We start from the raw sequence: 18,503 nt of genomic DNA, 5'->3' as shown, positions 1-18,503 counted from the left end.
CCCAGTCTTTGTCCCAGGTTGGCCACTGGCTGAGTGGATGCTCTTATCCAAGTCCCAGTCTTGCTTATATCATTAAACAGGAACTCTAGCTGCCCAATTGCTCGAGGTAAAACCCCAGAGATTTGGCTGGCATCTCCTTTACTCCCCAGGTCTGATCCCACAACAAGCTGTTTCCCTTCTACCCCCACAGGGTCTCCTGGATGCACACATTGGGCTCCATCCATTCTGCCAGCACTTGCCCACTGGTGCTGTCTCCCACCTTCCCTCCTACCCCACAATCTGTAGCAGCCAGACCGATCTGTAAAATCACTCTGATTTTTAAAGAACATAAATCATATCATAGCCCTTGTATAAGTTTGCTATGGCTGCTGTAACAAATTATCACCAACTCAGTGGCTTCAAACACACAAATGTATCATCTCACAGCTCTAGAGGTCAGAAGTCTGAGATGGGTTACTGGGTCTGCGTGCCTTTTCCGCCTTCCAGAAGCTGCCCATGTGCATGGCTCACAACCCCTCCTTACATCACTTTGACCTTCACTTCTATCACCACATCTTCTCTGATGCCGATCCTACCACCTGCCATTTACAAGGCCCCTTGTGATTGTATGGGCCCCCCGGATGACCCAGGATAGTGTCCCCATCTCAAGATCCTTCACATATGCACAGTTTTTAGGGATTCAGATATAGATACCTTCAGGGGATGTCTAGCATAGCTCTTAAATCCTCCCAGTGGGTCCCCCACTGCACTTGGAATTAGAGACAAATATCCCCCCCACTTCAAAACCCCTTGGGGTCTGGCCCTACTCACCTACTTTGCTGTGGCAGCTACGTTGCTGTCCCCTGCATGCCCCAAACACGCTTTCCCTTCTTACTTCAGTGTTCTTCAGCTCCTTCTTGTCATTTAGGCCTCTGCTCGGATGTCACCTCCTCAGAGAGGCGTTCTCTAGTCCATAGTAGCGCTCACGGGCCATTTTGAATTATTTTCCTCATTGCCCTTAATCTTGTCCTGATGTTCTCTTGTTGATTATTTGTTTGTTGGTTGTCCATCTTCCCCATTAGAATACTGACATCTTCAAAGCTAGGACCCTGTCACTCCAGTGTCACTGGTCCTGGAATTCAACTAGTATTCATTGAATGTATCAGTAAGCATTGGTCTCCTTGTTTTGCCAATAATCATACATTCTGTTTCATCACCTTTTTTTTTTTTAAGATTTTATTTCTTTGTTTGAGAGTGAGAACATGGGGGGAGGGGCAGAGGGAGGGGAAAGAGAGAATCCTCAAGCAGACTTCCTGTTGAGCACAGAACCTGATGTGGTGCTCAAGCTGAAAGGAAGAGTTGGATGCTTCAAAGACTGAGCCACCCAGGCGCTCCACTGTCAGATTCTTTTGAGGAGTAAATGAGGTAATGATAGCTACCACTTTCTGCAGCCTTTAATGAGTCACGCCTTGCCCTAGGAACTTCACCCTTAACATAGAATGTTCATGTCTTAGTTCAAGGTCATCGGTGGCAAGCCAGCTCAAGGGAAAGGAGGTTATTGGAAGGCTTCAACCCATGATCTGCAAGCATCCAAGGAGAGGGAACAAAAATAGGAGAGATAGGGGGTTGGTGCCTGGGTGGTTCAGTGGGTTGAGCGTCTGCCTTTAGCTCAGGTCATGATCTCAAGGTCCTGGGATCAAGCCCCGCATTGGGCCTCTGCTCAGCGGGGAGCCTGCTTCCCCTTTTCTCTCTGCCTGCCTCTCTGCCTACTTGTGATCTCTCTCTCTGTCAAATAAATAAATGAAATATTTAAAAAACATAGGAGAGATGGGCTGCTTCCTGGGGACCAGAGAGGAGATGGTCATCATTCTCCATCCTTTCCTCTATGAGGCCACCTGGTCCTTCGTCACCACTCTGTCTTCAATGGTGACTTCTCTCTGAAGACCTGCTTCTTCTGCTTCCACATGGCCACTCATGGCACAGCACAGCCTCAACTCTTTGCCACCTTACAGTGTAGCTGCCCAGGATCCACTTCTGTTTCCCAGGGTCCCGAGCCCATTCCAGAAAGAGAGCATCCAATTGCCCTGAAGAGAGTCCATTATTGACCCCTGGTGCCATCACCTGTAGGCAGGATGATGAGGTCACGAGACACGTGTGGCTGCCTGGGCATGTGCCTTCAGGAGTGATCGTGGACAGGGAACAATTCCAAAGAAAGGAGCATCGTGACCAGGCAGGCACCCCCAAAACACAGCTGCCATGATGCAGAGAGCTTGTCACACTCTGACACCTAGTGTGTCTTCATCGTTCTCCCCTTCCCACCTCCCTTCCGTTTTTACAGGCCCATAGTTCTCTGGCTTCCTAGTACACCTGTCTCCAGCCTGGTTCTCTTATCTTCACACCTGTCAAAACTTCAAGCTGCCTACCATGTCTTCAAATTCAGCTTAGAAAAACCAGATTTGGGTACCTGGATGGCTTAGTTGGTTGAGCAGCTGCCTTCAGCTCAGGTCATGATCCCGGGGTCCTGGGATCGAGTCCCACATCGGGCTCCTTGTTTACCAGAGAGCCTGCTTCTCTCTCTGCTGCTCCCTCTGCTTGTTCTCTCTCTATCTCTGACAAATAAATAAGATCCTTAAAAAAAAAAAAAAAAGCCAGATTCCTCTTCCCCTGAAATTGGCTCATATTCCCAATTCTTCTGTCTCAGACCCAGCCAAACTCCAAACCCTGCATCTCCCTTCACCCATCGCACGGCCTGGGAAATGGTGCCTGCCTTCCGACCCCACCCCCAGGAGCATCTCTGTCTCCTTCCGACCCCTGGTCTTTATCCCTTGAGAATGAATGTCCACGCTCGCCCACAGCAGGGCAGGGCAGAGCAAAGTGGCGAAGCTCGATGGTCTGGAACCAGATGAACCTGGGCTCTGGCCAGCTCTGCTCATTCATTTCGTCTCTTGAACTTGACAAGTTCAGTTTCCTCATGCGTAAAATGTTAATAATGATAGTTCCTGCCTTATAGGGCCGAGGTGAGAACTGATATAATTCACAGACAGGAGACATAAGCATTTTTTCTCAGTGATTGATTAGGTTCTAGCAATGGGCCAGGAAAACAAAGATGAGTAAGACACAGTCCCCTGGCTTTAAGAAACCCAGTTTCCTGACAGGTCTGCATCACTCACGACAGTAGCCTTTCGACTTCCTGCCTGACAAGGCCCTTCTGGCAATACAGGGACTGCTCATTATGTTGTACAACATTAATTATACTTAACCAGCTCCCAGTTATAAGAGCAATGACAATTATTTAGAAAACATATAGGAGGATTAGGATGGCCCTTAATCCCCCCACTGTGGTAGAATTCGTTCCTTCCAGGTACTCTGTTTTGCAACAGTCATGTCACTCATCATGTACAGTTTGTATCAATTGTCACCTTGTAAGTGTTGGGCTAGGCCATTAGAGGTCCTTTGAAATATCATTTGAATGGCTTCTGCCAGCAAAGCTGTGAGCGTAGCAACACATACTTACCCCCCATTGACTGTTAGGCACTTGCGGGGAGGGTTGCCCCTGTGACAAATAATGCACAATGTACAGGATCCCTCCCCGAGCTCTGCCGCTGGAAGCCTGGTGTTTACACCTGCTGTTGCCCTCGTGCTCACAACAGTGCTGGGAGTGGACGTTATTATCCTCATTGTGCAGGGCAAGGAAACAGGGCTTGACCGTTCAGGTAATGGCCCGTGACACGCTTGGGGTCTGGATTTACAGCTGTGTGGACGGCCCCCCTCTCCACCACATCAGTTAAGGCCACAGACACTCCTTCCTGCCTCACTGGCGTGAAGGCTTCTGAGGCTCTTCGCCCGTCTTGCCAGCGTGCTTTCCGGCACCCGGACAGGCCCTGGCACATGGTGGACGCCTGAGAAATAGCAAGCTGACAAGTGAAACAGGTGACAGAATTTTTCTTTTTCATCACATCACCTACACCGGCTAGTCTCTTTAAAGAAGAAAAAAACCTGCTAATTTGAAATGTTCTTGTTGCTTCAACCTGCATTTCTTGGACGACAAATAAGATGGAATATGTTTTACCAACGTCTCTAATTTCTCTCCTGTGAATTTTGCATCCACATCATTTGCCCCTAAATCTACTGGGGTCTTTGTGGGGTTTTCCCCCTTTAAGTTGTGTAAGATTGTTACAGAGCCAGAATATTAATCATCTGCTTACCATATTCATTGCAACTATTTCCCTCCAACTTTTGCTGGCCCTTGATCTCAGGGTCATGATCTCAGAGACCTGAGATCAAGCCCACCTTGGGCTCTTGAATGTGGAGCCTGCTTGAAAGTCTCTCTCTCCCTCTGTCCCTCCCCCTGCACTCATGTTCTCTCTCTCTCCAAAAACAAACAAACAAACAAAAAATTGGGGGCACCTGGGTGGCTCAGTCATTAAGCAGCTGCCTTTGGCTCAGGTCATGATCCCAGGGTCCTGGGATGGCCAGCATCAGGCTCTCTGCTCAGCAGGGAGCCTGCTTCTCCCTCTCCCCCTTCCCCTGCTTGTGTTCCCTCTCCCACTGTGTCTCTCTCTGTCAAATAAATAAATAAATAACTCTAAAGGGGGGAAAAAAAAAAAGCGGGCAGCAGTGCACCTCCGACTTTCCCTGCATCTCTCGGATCCTTGTCAGGAGCCTGAGCACAAAGCAAGTTTCTAATAAATCATTCTCTGGGGTCACATGACGTTTCGTGTGCTTTAATGACACTCTCACTTCTTTCGATCAAAGGCTCCCCCACAGGGAAGGGATTACCATTTCCATTTTGCTGATGAGGCACAGAGAGGCTAAGTGACCTGCCCATGAGCCGTATGGATTGTAAGCGGCCAAGTCTGGATCTGAATTCAAACCGTCTGGCTCTGTGTCCAGGCTCCCTCCGGCACACCAAGATTCTGGGAGAGATCAAAGCAACAACTTCAACAACTGGCAGCTGGTCTAGGCCCCAAAGGCCTTTTTCTTGCAAGTTGGATTCACAGCTTCCACTGAGCTGTTGTTTTACCCAGTGTTCATGACTCTTTGCATGTGTGTGTGTGTGTGTGTGTGTGTGTGTGTGTGTGTGTGTGTGGTACGCGCGTGCGCATGGCATGGGAGGAAGGAAGGGAATGAAATAAGGAAGAGAATGGGGCTGACAATGGATTGTGGAAGGCCTTGAATGCCAAACCAGAGACTCAAGACTTTATTCTGTAAAGGATATTCAGATTCTCCATCCATATCCCTGCCCCTCCCAGAAAACAAAGGCCAGCCCTGCCCAGACTACAGGGCCCATGGTGGGGAAGCCCAAGGGAGGCGGCAGAGCTGGGAAAACCTCAGGAATGCCTAGCCATCAGCGCTCCTCCACCTCGCAGAGGAGGGAAGCAGGCCCAGAGAGGGCAGGTGACTTGCCCAAGGTCACACTACAACTTAGGGCCTGGAAGCCAGGTGTCCCAACTCCCAGCTGAAGCCCCCATCTCCTAACCACCCAGCAACTCCAAAAACACCAGGGTGTCTGTAAGGAGACAGGACTGAAGCTCTCCTTCACTCTCTTGCTCCTTCCATTTACTCAACTCGTATATAAGAAGATTTACTGTATATCAACTTTTAAACTGAAACCGAACAAACTTAGCAATGGCAAACAAAACAGACTTTGTCCCTGCCCTTGAGGGCAGCCCAGAAGAGGAGAGGGACAAGCAATGTATCAGTCACAATTCAGGGGAATGGTGCTCCCTTTGGGATGAATCAGAGGTAGCTGGACCCCTGGGCAAGGTGGACAAGCCGTAAAGGGTCCTAAAGAAAATGACTCTCAGATGGGCCCAGAGAGCACAAGCTGGTTAGACTAAGAGTGAAGGGAAGGTCTGTGTCGAGGGCAAGAGCACAGGGGCAGTCCTGAAGCCTGAAGGTGAGTAACCATCAGAGAACCCCAGGAAGCAGGAGATGCCCAAGCCACACTGTGAAGGGGGAGCCCCAGAGAAGATGCTACATACACAGGGCTGTTGGGGGGTGGCCTGAGTCTGAGTGCATGGAGGCTATGCCGGCCCCTCCTCCTGCCAGCCTGCCTCAGACAGCAGTCACCCAGGACAGGCCACACAGCTCGTCATGGTCAGGTGCTGGGGCCCGTGAACTCTGGAGAGAGGGGACGATGGACAGCTCCTTGCCATCCTGCAGAACGAGCCCTCCAGTGCAGTTCAGGGCCTGAGCGAGCTCAGGAGTGGGGACAGCGGGGATTAGGAGAGGGACAGGGTGGCTGGGGCAAGTGCAGGAGTCAGGCAGGAGCGCCTCCAAGGAGAGTGAATCTGTCCCTCATGACATGTATGTCGGGATCTCCGTGCTCGTCATTGGCGTGTGTGGACGTGTGTGTGAACCACTATCTGCGAATGAAGTTGCATCCGGGGGGGATGTGAGCCCACGTCGGGGTGTGTGTGTCCACACGTGTGTGTTTGGATGTGTGGGGATCAATGGTTACAGGCAATTGCTTGCCCAGGTTGTGTGTGCGTGTGGGACTGTGTGTGTCTGAGTGTATATTGCTCGCACTTGGCTCTAGATCGGACACGTCGCTCTCCTTCTGGGGGTGGGGAGGAGGGTTTGAATTTGTTAGCCCCAGCCCAGGCGTCACTCTCCACCCCTGATGCCCACCCCAGCCATCTGCTCTGTGACACACTCCTGCCCCAGGGCACCAGGCCAAATGCTGACTTCTTCCAGCTCCTCTGCGCTGGCTTCCCAGGACCCTCCTTTGTCTGGGAAGAGTTGAAGGCTGAGGCAGAAGCAACTCAGACTCACATACCTGCACACACATCCCCAATATGTACACACACTCAGACATGTGTGCACACACACTCAGACATGTGTGCACACACATGCATGCCACATATGAGTGCAAATAGGCAGATACACTCACATCGTCTAGACCCTGCTCAAAGACACAGACGGAAAGAACCCTCTGAGTCAGTGTGCCCCCAGGAGGCCTGGGTGCCGTGGGCTGTGTCCTGCAACTGATGTCCCATGTTTGGTCCCTATTCATGGGGTGTCTAGGTCAGCAGAAGCTGGGGTTGGTAGAGGCAGTTTCTGAACACAGAGCATCCATGGAAGCCCTCACGGGCATCCCAAGAACAGGTAAGGATTTCTGTGTGTGTCCTTGAGACTGGGGGTGGGAACAACATACCCTATCATATGATACACCCATGCTAGCACACCTACCCACATGGACTAGCTGTGTCACCTGGGCCTGCTTAGCAGGGAAGTGGACAGAGCAAGGGCTGCATAGGCCCAGCTCTGCTATTTCCTTGGCTGTGTGACCTTGAGAGAGTCACTTAACCTCTCTGAGCTTCAGGCAAAGAGAATAATTGTACCTACCTCCTAGAGTTAGGAGAGCATGACGGGTACAAACTCATTTCTTCAACATGTATTTACTGAGTGCCTACCATGTGCCAGGCACGATGTTAGGCCCTGGGTTTACAACACTGACCAGAGCTGAGAAAACTCAGCCCACGTGGAGTTGCATTCTGGTATGTACATGCTAATTAATATGTGCATTGTCCTGAAGCAATGACTGGCACACAGTAAGTACTCAACAAATGCTTACTTCTTGCCCTTTCCTCCCACCTGGTTTTATTTCCAGTTGAGGGGCAAGGCAGTTCTTCACTCCAGGCCAGACTCCTGCAAAAGCCTCCTTCAAGGGCAGGAACAGGGTGGGAAAGGCTGTGAACCCTGCAGGTGGGCAGCAGTTGAAAGCCCAGCAGTAACCAGGGTTGCCCTTGGCCTTGGGGCAGGGAGGGGAAGATGGGCTTCTGTCCTCACTGCCCCCCCTTGCAGCTAGGAGAAGAGGTCCCCATCAGGGCAGCTCCAAGCATCACCAGCACCACCTGCCACCCTGCCGCACCCCTCCTTTCCCCAGGACAGGTGGTCCTGAAGACTCAGGAGAGCGACAGGAAAACACTAAGGGCCAGAAAAGGCTGCTGCCCCGCCCTACCCAGGACAGGATGCTGTTCTACCGAGGGGAAGGCCCAAATGGGAGTGTTTGCCAAAGGAGAGAATTCCCAAGGGTGCAGCCTACCCTGGAGGGGGGACAGGTCACCTGGCTTCAGGACAGAGTCAAGCTTTTACTGAGCACCCGCTTAGGGCCAGGTGCTTTGGTGGCCACTGACATCAAAGGGTCCTCACCACAAAGCCCATCTTGCAGGGAAGCAAACCCAAGGCTTGGAGAGGTGAGATGTTTTGCTCCAAATCACAGAGCAAGCCAATGACTGAGAGGATCTGAACTTGGATCTGTTCTGACTCCAAGAACAGAGGAGAGAAGGAGGAGCCCCTGGTTTGCCTAAGAGTCCAGAGTATGAGCAGGGAAGGGAGGGGCCCTGGGGCCCTGGGGGAGCCTCTGACGGCAGGGCTCTGACTTGGGCCCCCAGGGAACACGTGTGCGCGAGCTCCCGAGCTGCTCTGGGCTCATCAGGGTCAAGCTGCTCTGGGCTCATCGGGATCAAACAAGGAAAATCCTCCCACCTGCTTTGGAGGTCTGGTCTGGGGGAGCAATGGCTGTGAGTCATAGATTGGAAGGTGAGTGTGGGGGAAGCTGAGGGAGGTAGAGTGAGCCTGGAGATCCCTGTTTCTTACTCTCCTCCTATTCTCAGAGCTCCTCAGCCCCACAGCAGCCCACCACAATGGCCGACTTCCTAGGGGCTCAGGGAGACTGGTGGAGGGTCGTGAGCCTGCTTGGAGCGCCCCAAGTGGGAGCTGTCTGGTTTGGTCTGACTGAGCTGTGATGGAAGCCACCTGTGGTTGGCAGGCACTGGGGTAGGTGGGAGGGCAGAGAGGGGGGCCTCTTGTTTCCAAGTTCATGGCTCAGATCTGGGAACTAGGACTGGTGAACAGGAGGTGCCAACCCATGGACTATTGGGGCAGGGGAGTCATCACTCTGACACTTCACCCTAATGATTTGTCTCTCCCCCAACAGAACCTCCCTTTCACCTGAAGCTTCTGGAGAGTTCTCCCAGGGTGTGTGTGTGTGTGTGTGTGTGTGTGTGTGTGTGTGTGTGACTGGGCTGAGCCCTGCTAGGTATTAGGAGAGGTGTTTATCATCTCCCACTCTACCCACCCCCGGGCCCCCAGAGTCAGGTGGGGCTGGTCCCCCTACAGTAATGTTCCCAGCCTGCCCAAAAGTGGGACCATTTGACTTCCTCCCTCAGCCCCCATCCCAGCAAACCCACCTCTGGTCCTAGCAACCCCTCCCACCTATCTAATCCCCAGCCCCTCCCCCAGGCCTCCCAGCAAGGGGAGCTGGATGGGAATGTGGGGATGAGCTGAGCAAGTGTGCGTGAGTGTGTGGGAGAGTGTGGGTGCACTGAGGAGCGTGGGCATGGGAGTTTCACTTCTGAGGGTGCGTACCCTCGTTCCCATGTGTGTCTGTGTTGTGGGGAGACTGGGCTGCTGAACACACAGGCAGGAGCCGCTCTGTCAGTGGGGGTGGGGTGGAATCCGGGATCACGGAACCTCACGGCTCCCAGGGACCCTGGAGAACCTCCGATCCCACCCTGTGCCCCTGCATTTTAGTGTAGGAGCAAATAGGCACGTGGGGGTGCCTGCGGGGAGGGGAAGGAGGGAATACTAACAGTTTCAGTGACCAGGGCTCTGTTCCAGGAGCGTCAGCTGGCCGCCAGGCACCAGGCCAGGTGCTCGCATACAGGACTTCAGCCTGCACAATAGTCCCACAAAGTGAGGAAGGTTTGCCTACACGATTTGTAAACAAGGGAACTGAGAGGCTCGCAGGGGGAAGAGGGCAAGGTCACATGGCTCAGAGGTTCAGCATCCAGACTGCAACCAAGACTCCATCTGGGCCCGCCTCTGGCGTGTGAGGGCTCACCTGAGACTGGTGAGCTGTTCAGATAGGGGAGGACCTGGGTGGGGGGTTTGTGTGGGAGGCCCCCAGAGGGGGACAGGTGCGTGGGCGGGAGGCTGGGCACACCGGGCAGCATGTGTGGACTCGAGCGCCTCTGTGGCAGCTGAGGCACCACGGTGGTGTGCACACCCACGCATGGTAGAGGGGAGGTGAACGTGACCTGGGTGCGGGGAGGGTCAGGAAGTGGACAGGGAAGGTCTGGGTTCTCCAGGAGGGGGAGGGGAGGAGGAGGAGAGGAAGGGACAGGGAGGGGGAGAGAGAAAAGGGGGGCGTACAAGTCCATGTGCATTGGAGTGAGGGTGTGTGAAGCCCCAGTTTTCCTTTCTTCTCTCTCTTCACTGACTTCAACCAGGAACAGATGTCTGAGAGGCTAACGAATTGGAAACATCTGAAACAACTGTCCGAGCTGAAGTATAATAAATAGACCTTTCATCACGTTCTCTGGAAGGGGGTCGCTGGGGACAGGCTCCAGGGAGCATCCAGAGGGGCTGGGAATTGAGAGTGGCCGAAGGATGGGTGGGCAGAAGGACAGACAGACTGGCCTCCCCACTCTGGGGAAGGAACGGCTGCTCCCAGCCCCTCCTGGCAAGCACAAGCCTGGTTTTTCTATCTGCGCGGAGGGCTTGGTGTCAGTTCTGGGGTCTGAAACCTGGCACCCAGAGGAAGAAACATTGTTAACTTGGAGACAGGGTGACAGTGGACCACACGTGATGCTGAAGGCCGTAAGCTGGGCCTGAGCAATCCCGCAGACACATCAATGCCCTCATCCCCTGGCCTGGAGCTCCTTGGGCCTGGCTTCTACACCCCCCGCGAGGCACACCAAGGCCTCCTCCTGGACTTGAGCTTTCCAGAGGAAGGTGCATTGTCCTTCCTGCCCCCAGAGGTGTGGGTCTGAAGGGTCCACTAAGAAAACCACAGAGGCTGGCGCTGGTGGGGGCAGGCAGGGGCCTGGAGACGGGTGTACAACATGGGGTGTCCTGGCAGGCCTCACCCCAGGCCCACGTCTGCCACAGCAGACACACATTCCTGAGAACTGCCCTGGGAATGGAGGCCCAGAGGCTTCGACCTGACAGGATGAGGCACCCAGGAATTCCAGGGAAGGAGAGATGGCAGAGGTGGGGCCACTGAGTGGGAGACTCGGGTCCAGTCCATCAAGAGGCTGGCTGGGGGAGGAGGTCACACCCCAGGCTTAGAATGGACAAAGGCATCTGAGAAATGGGGGCTCTGGGGAATTTGTCTCAGAAACTCCAGGGGCTGCATGTCCAAAGAAAGGGCCTCAGGGCCCAGTCCCCATTTCATGGCTGGGTGTTTGTTTATGGGGTCTCTACAGGAGCAGTGGAGAAACATTCCCCGGATCCATCAAAGCCACACAGAAGAGAAGGTAAAGGGTCCTGACTCCACCACTCACCCACCAGCTGCGTGACCTTGATCGCATTTGTAAGCTGCTGGACCTCAGTGTGTCTCTGTACAGTAGGGGTGCCCCGCCTCACAAGGCTGCTACGAAGATTCTAGGGGATGACATAGGAGTGCCCACTACAGGACCTGGGCAAAGATCCTCGATCCGCTTAAAAGTTGTTGACTGAGGCTTTACTCTGGGCCAGGCTCTGCCCTCGACGCTGGAATCTGTTACAGTGACCTAGTCATCCTGGCCTCTGGGCCTTTGCACCTGCTGTTCCCTCTGCCTGCAATACGCTTCTTCCCACTCCTCATCTGGCTGCTCCTACTCACCCTGCACATCTTGCCTTGAACTTCCCTGCCTCAGAAGACCCTTCCCAATCCAGTGCCTAGGTGAGGACCCCCTGCTTCGTGCTCCCCTAAAAACCTGCCTTTACCCACTACAGCAGGCATTGCACGTTACTGGGACTACAGGATCAAGGAGGACACACCATTCTATTCTCTGACCCCCAAGATTTGGAGCGCATTGAGGGCAGACACGGGTCCACCTTACTTGTTGTGGTATTCCCAGCACCTATCAGGGTGTGGCCCACAGTTGTCAATTTTTTTCAGCTAACGTCTACTTGGCCCTGACTGTGTGCCCATTGCTGTGCTGTGAGTTTACCTACAATAACTCGCTCAATCTTAACAATCCTTGGGGAGGGTGCTCTTACTATTTAGCTTTTAGAGAAGATAACTGATGGCCGCAGATTAGACAGTCAGTAAGAACGATGAGTAAATAAATGAATGAGCCCCAGAAGCCAAGCCCGCCACCCTCCCACCTGGGTTAGAGGAAAGCTCTAACCCAGGAATGAATGAGGGGAGTAAATTAATGGAACCCGGCTGACCTGGAGCTTAGGTCTTAGGCCCAATAGAGGCAAATCTGGTTATAGCTCATTCTCAAGGTGTTCATTCTGGTCCCTTGGGCCCCAGACAGGGTAAGACGCCACCTCCTTCACAAGACCCTCGTCCTTTGCCTCTCCCCTACCTCAAAGCCCAGGGCCGTGCTCCTCCCTGCTAAGCCCCTGCCCAGACTTGGGGGGCCAAATTGGCTATCCTGCTGGGGTTTCCTGACCCACCCTGCCTTGGTCCCCGCCCCCACATTTTCCCTGTCTGCTGAGGGCATTAGCCATCGGTCATGGTCACTGTAGGGACAGGGGCCTGATTTTCTTGCCCCTCCTCCTTTGTTTAAGCAAACAAAGAAGCCAAATGTTCTCAGCTTGGACTGGACAAGGTGTCCTCCCTAATCCAAACCAATGCTTCCCTTTGGCAAGGGCTCCCTGTGAATCTTCCTTACCGGCCCACCCCTCCCCAGAGCCCCATCTCTTTTTTTTGAAAGCCCGCCTCAGGCTGTAGCACCTGAGGTTTTGAGTCACTGGAGGTGGTTCCCAAAGGACCGGAGCAATAAGATCCATCTGACCCAAGTTCTCATGTCATGAGAACTCCTTGACCTTGGAGCCAGGACCAAGAGCTGGTCTCTGCCTGGGTGATGCTGCAGCTGGGGACGCCTGAGGAGAGCCTGCCGCGGTGGGGGCGGCGGGTGGGGGCAGCGGGTGCTGGATGATACACTTTGAAGGTTCTTTCCAGCACTGGAACTGCACGTAGCTCTGCCCTAAGAATGAGGACACGTCTGAGTGTGTCTACAACAAGCATCAGCACGTGTGTCTTAGAGTGTGACTATGTGCGCATGCCTGAGCACATGACTCCAGAAGCGTGTTTGAGGGTGTAAGTGACTCCAAATGTCTATGTAGGTCCCTGTGTGCCCACGGGGCTCTGATGAGGCCAGTTGGTTTGCCCTGGGAAGGGATAAGGAGCTCCAGCAACTTGACATTCACACCCTGCCTCGTTGCCTCCGGAAGCCTGGCTTGGACTCAGAGGCTTTGGGACCTTTTGAGAAGGCGGCATCCCGGCCCCTTGTAGTCACCCAGACAGACCCGCTGGGAGGGGAAGAAACCCGAGCCTTTGGAGGCTCCCGTGGGCCTAACTCAGTTACACGCTCATTGCTCATTACTGCAGCTTCTCTGCTGTGAACCCAGCCCTGTGGGGGTGGGGCAGGATGCCTGTCCCCCACCCCTACCAGCTCCGAAGCCACTGCCCCTCCCCCCATGTCCTCCTTTGGGGTGTGGGGAAAGGTAGAGGGAGGGAGTCCTGGAAAGGGATGAGGGGCCCCAGCCCTGCCTTCAGGGAGCCCTAATCCGAGGGAGGGAACTAGAGATGCCTATAGCTGGATGTTTCTTCTGTACCCCTAAAGGACGAAAGGATGAAAGCAGTGTGATCTGGTCACAGACCCCACCAGCACCATGCTTTAAAGGACTCCCCTCAAAAATCCTGTTTGTTCCCTGACCCCTTGGTCAAGCACTTGGGGCCATGACGGCTGGGGGCACAGCCCCCACTCACTCTGGGAAGTGGGAGAGGCCTGATGGCTCTCCCCACACACGAGATCACAGTTACTCACACTCCCAAACCTTCACAATTAGACGTGCGGTTTGCAAAACCCAACGCCAGCCTAATGAGAAGCACATTGTCTCCCAGAAAAAGCTAGGAGGAGAGGAGAGGGCAGCTCAGCACCCAGCTGCCCTGGGGAGGGCCTCCAAGCCAGAGGGAAGGAGGCCAGCCAGTTCCTCTGCCCATCCCCTCCAGCCACCCCCCCCCCCCGCCCCGTCATTCCAGCCCCCTTTCCCCGTCCCCCTCCCCCAGCAACAGGGACCCCAGGCCTTTGCCTTCTCTCCTGGGGTGGGGAGGGTCATTTGGGAGCCAGATGTGGAGCTCCAGCCTCTGCGAGGGAGGGGAACCGAGGGAGAGAGATGGAGAATGGCCTTTGGAACCAAACAGACAGATACCCTGGAATTTGGGCTCCACCACTCACACATGAGCTGTGCGAGCTTGGGTGAGTTTCTGGACCTCTCTGAGCCTTTCTGCCAGCATCACCAGGCTGAGGGGTTGCCCAAGGATTAAAGTAGATCATGGACTCCACAACTCTTAAGCCGTGCCCAAGGCAGGAGGTGCTTTAGGCTAGGAGACCCCTGGGGGATGTGGGGATGTGGGGATGCGGATAGACAGAAGAGGAGAAGGATGCAGGGGTGTGTGTGTGTGTGTAGCTGGGTTATTTTTTTAGCTCGTGAAACAGCAGGCCCTGTGGGCGGAGGCCAGACAGTTCAGACAGGAGGCCTGTAGGAAATCCAGCTGTGTTCAGACAGGGGCCTGTAGGAAATCCAGCTGTGTCCTCCAGGCTCCCTGTGGGCGATGGACAGGTCCTGACCTCCACCAGGGAGCGGTCCAGAGAAACTGCCAGGCTCCGTCCCTGCCTGTGGTGACCAGGTGTGACCATCGTGGAGCCAGTGCCCTGTCCAAGCCGGGATTTCCTCCTCTGTAAAGCGCAGCGGATCCCAGCCCTAGCTACCCCAGAGGGGTGACCCCAGATGTAAAGTAGCATAAAGGGCTCCTGAAGATGCCTGGCCCTGGGCAAGCCCACAAAGAAATTTCTCTCTCCCTCTCTCTCAATCCATTCAAAGCCATCTGATATTTACTGATCACTTTTTGGGGGGGAGATTTTTATTTATTTATTTATTTATTTTTAAGATTTATTTATTTATTTATTTGTTTGTTTGACAGACAGAGATCACAAGTAGGCAGAGAGGCAGGCAGACAGAGAGAGAGGGGGAAGCAGGCTCCCCGCTGAGCAGAGAGTCCAATGCTGGGCTCGATCCCAGGACCCCGAGATCATGACCTGAGCCAAAGCCAGAGGCTCAACCCACTGAGCCACCCAGGTGCCCCTTTTTTTTTTGAGAGAGAGAGAGAGAGAGAGAGAATGAGCAGGGGAGGAAGAGGCAGACTCACTGCTGAGCAGGGGCTCGATCTCAGGACCCTGAGATCATGACCAGAGCGGAAGGCAGACACTTGGCTTAACCAGCTGAGCCACCCAAGCATCGTCCCTGATCTAATCACTTTATCAGTAGTATGGTATTTAACACTTCAAATGCCAGAGGAACAAGCCAAATGTCCATGCGCTGGTGAAGGGATAGACAGGAGGTGCCCCTGTAGCAGAGTGGGCCTGAGCTCTAGAAAGCGGGGAGGTGAGGTGACATGCTAGAGCGGGGATGGACCTCAGTGTCCTCTGACCCCTCGGACAGAAGGCAGACACCAAAGACCACATCTCGTAGGATTCCACTCACAGGAAACATCCAGGGAAACAAACCTATAGCGACAGAACACAAATGCGTAGTTGCCTGGGCTTCAGGGTAGGAACAGGGTGGGACGACAAACTGTCACAAGGCATATTTTGGGGGTGATGGATGCATCCTAAATTGGACTGTGGTGCTGGTCGTGCAGCTCTGTACATTCACTGAGGATCCTTGGATTGTACGCTTAACGCCAGTGGGTTTTACAAGTGAGTTTCGTACCTCGAAAAAGCTATTTAAAAAACAACCTCTATGATGAACATTAGTATCCCTTTTGTGCTCAGAACAATTCACAGGAAATTTCTGGAATTCAGTGCCAGGTCTGGTTGCTTCCAAAGCCTAGTATTCAAGTCCTTTCATTTGGGAGATAAAAAACAGACAGATAGACAACCCGAGAGGATGTTCTGAGTCCCGTTGGCTCTCCACTCGGTAGCCAAGAGCTGACACGCATAAGTGAGGCAAGGAACAAGGAGGGGGAACTGCCGAAACAGTTCTTCCCCAGAGAAGGGCTGCTGCCCTCCCCTAGGGGGCAGTGGAGGTGTCCCCAGGCCCCGCCCGCACTCGCTGCCATTGCCCTCCCACCCCCCCACAGGTAGATTAGACTGTACATCCATTTATTTCTCTCCCAATATACAGTGTATATTAAAGCTGTGTTCTGAACACCTATTACATTCCAGACTTTGCACACAGCCTCGTACAGGACTTCTTTCTGCATTTTGGAGTGATGTTACGAAGTAAGAATTATGATTTCCAGTTTGCAGATGAGGAAACAGAGACTCAAGTGGATGAAGGAGCTTGGCCAAGGTCACACAACTGCACACCGGGTGGGCTTTAGAAACAGGTGAAAGTCCAAAGCTGCCTCCGTTCTTCCCAGTCTGCCAAGCTGCCTCCAATGGCCCATCGTCTATTTCTGTCTCTCAAAGTCTCTATGTCTACCTCCTTCCGTCTCTGTCTTCCCAGCTCCCTCTTCTATCTGCCTGTCTTTCTTTGTCTCTCTTTGCTTGCCTCTGTCTCTGTCTCTGTCTCTGTGTGTGTGTGTCTCTGGCTCATTTATTTTTTAATAACCACAATAATGAGAAAAGCTCCTTTCCGACCCTCCTGGGGAGGGAGACAAAAGGAGGGGAGTTCAGGGAAGAGGGGGAGGGATAACCTCCCCTCTTGCTCCTGAGAAATTTAATAAAGGGCCTGAGAAAGTGCTGGGCTCCCCCAGCCAGTACCCTGGGAAAGGGGGCGGCCCCCTCCCCCACCACAGACACCAGCTCCGCACGGGCCTGGGGTCAGGGGAGGGAATGTCTCCGTGCTGGGCCCCCTTCTCCAGCTCACAGGCTTTATCTCTCCCCTCCCTGCTGGTGGGAGCAGTTCCCCCAGCTAATCCGCCCCTGAATATGGTCCATACCAGACTCCCTCCCCTTGACCCAGACCTGCCTGCTTTCCCAGGAGAGCTGCTCAGAGGGGAGAATCTCTCATGAATTGTAGCCTCTGGACTCCCAGGAGGTCAGGCAGTCCAGCCCCCTGCCGTGTCCAGGCCAGATCCCCACAAGGTTGTGCCCAGCCCCCACCAATGTCTGGCAAGAAGGGGTTGGGCCAGCCCACCCCCATCCCAGCCTGTGAGGAACCTGATGCCAGAGTGCTCAGCTGACTCCAAGACCCTCCCCAACTGCCCCAACCCCCACAGGAGAGAGCCCAGGATCCTAGGAGGCAGAAGCCTGGGCCCTCCTCTCCACCCCCTTGAGGACCAGCATTGGCCAAGATAGGTTACAGGCCTCCCCCAGGCTCACCTCACCCTCCAAGGATGGAAGGACAGCCTGGCAGCCTGGTTCCATCTCCGGGAAAGGAAGGCCAGGTGTGGGCATGCAGCTGACACGGACCCACAGCAAGGAGCAGTGGGATTGGTAGGATGAGGCTAACTCATCAGACAGAACAGTGAGGCCAAGTCCAAAGGCACAGGTGGACAAGTCCAGCTCGCCAGCCAGGAATGCGCTCCAGGGTGTTGTCTGCCCAGGGAGGCTGAGGGCCCTGAGGCTGCCCAGGCATAGTCATCCTGCTGCTCCCAGGTGTCTGGACAGCCCTTTGTCCATCGTCCATTGGGAAAATGCACTTTGGCAAAGCTGACAGCATCTCCCACCTGGCCAGGAACAGAAAGGAGGGGCTGGGGGGAAGCGGGGCCGAGGGCTGGGGCCCAGGACTGAGCATGCATTCACTCACTCATGGGCTCACTCTGCCATTCCTGCAGCTGAGCCCCCCAGGAATGGAAGGAGCATCCTAACCATAGCTTCTCCTCTGCAGGGCTTGCAAAGCGGCTGGCACTGCAGTAATGCTCACTAGCTTCTCAAAGCAAAGCCACACGCTGTCTGCACTTTAAAGGGGAGAGAAACAGAGATACAGATACAGTTAGGTCGCTTATCTAAGGTCGCACAGCCAATCAAGAAGAGTCACCACTCGGAGCACCCGGGTGGCACAGCTGGTCCAACTCTTGTTTCGGCTCAGGTCACAGTCTCGCGGTTGTGGGATCGAGCCCCACGTGAGGCTCTGCGCTCAGTGCAGAGTCTGCTTCAGATTCTCTCTCCCTCTCATACTCTCTCTCTCTCTCAAATAAATAAGTAAGTAAATAAATAAAAACCTTAAAAAAGAAGAAGAAGAGTCACAATTCAAGCTCGGCATTGAAAGGTGTTGATTGGAGCATGGCTGACTCCAAGGGCTGGGCACGCTGCTTGAGCGGGGATAACGAGGCACCCTTGCCGCCTCAAGGAACTCACACGCCAGAGCAGAAGTGAAGTAGAACTGGCCTCTGGGAGGGACTGGGAGGGGCACAAGGGTGGGAGCCAAGATAGAACACGAGGGTTTCAGTGATGGCTTCAGCTGGGACCTAGTCCACCTTCATGAGGACCAGGAAGGCAGAGCAGTGATATGGTGACATCACAGACACTGTCGACAGATCCTGATCCCGGCTGCTGTCAGGCTCTGCTCAGGCTAGCAGAGCAGCCCACCCGCCTGCCTGCCTGGCAGCTCGTCTCCCCGGTGCCCAG

At 54.0% G+C, this 18,503-nt stretch overlaps 1 protein-coding gene across 1 annotated transcript in view; it reads right to left on the bottom strand.

Annotated features, from left to right (window-relative positions):
* RSPO1 (R-spondin 1) overlaps window positions 1-17,276 on the bottom strand; it is a 42,886-nt gene extending 25,610 nt beyond the window's left edge. Inside the window, exon 1 of the mRNA XM_047728567.1 lies at window positions 17,256-17,276. The gene's annotated coding sequence lies outside the window, so the exon portion shown is untranslated. The remainder of the gene's footprint in view (window positions 1-17,255) is intronic.
* Window positions 17,277-18,503: the final 1,227 nt, after the last annotated feature.

The sequence above is a fragment of the Lutra lutra genome, chromosome 4 (assembly GCF_902655055.1).
Source record: "Lutra lutra chromosome 4, mLutLut1.2, whole genome shotgun sequence".
In the NCBI taxonomy this organism is placed as follows: domain Eukaryota; kingdom Metazoa; phylum Chordata; class Mammalia; order Carnivora; family Mustelidae; genus Lutra; species Lutra lutra.
This window is presented reverse-complemented; position numbering and strand designations above follow the sequence as displayed.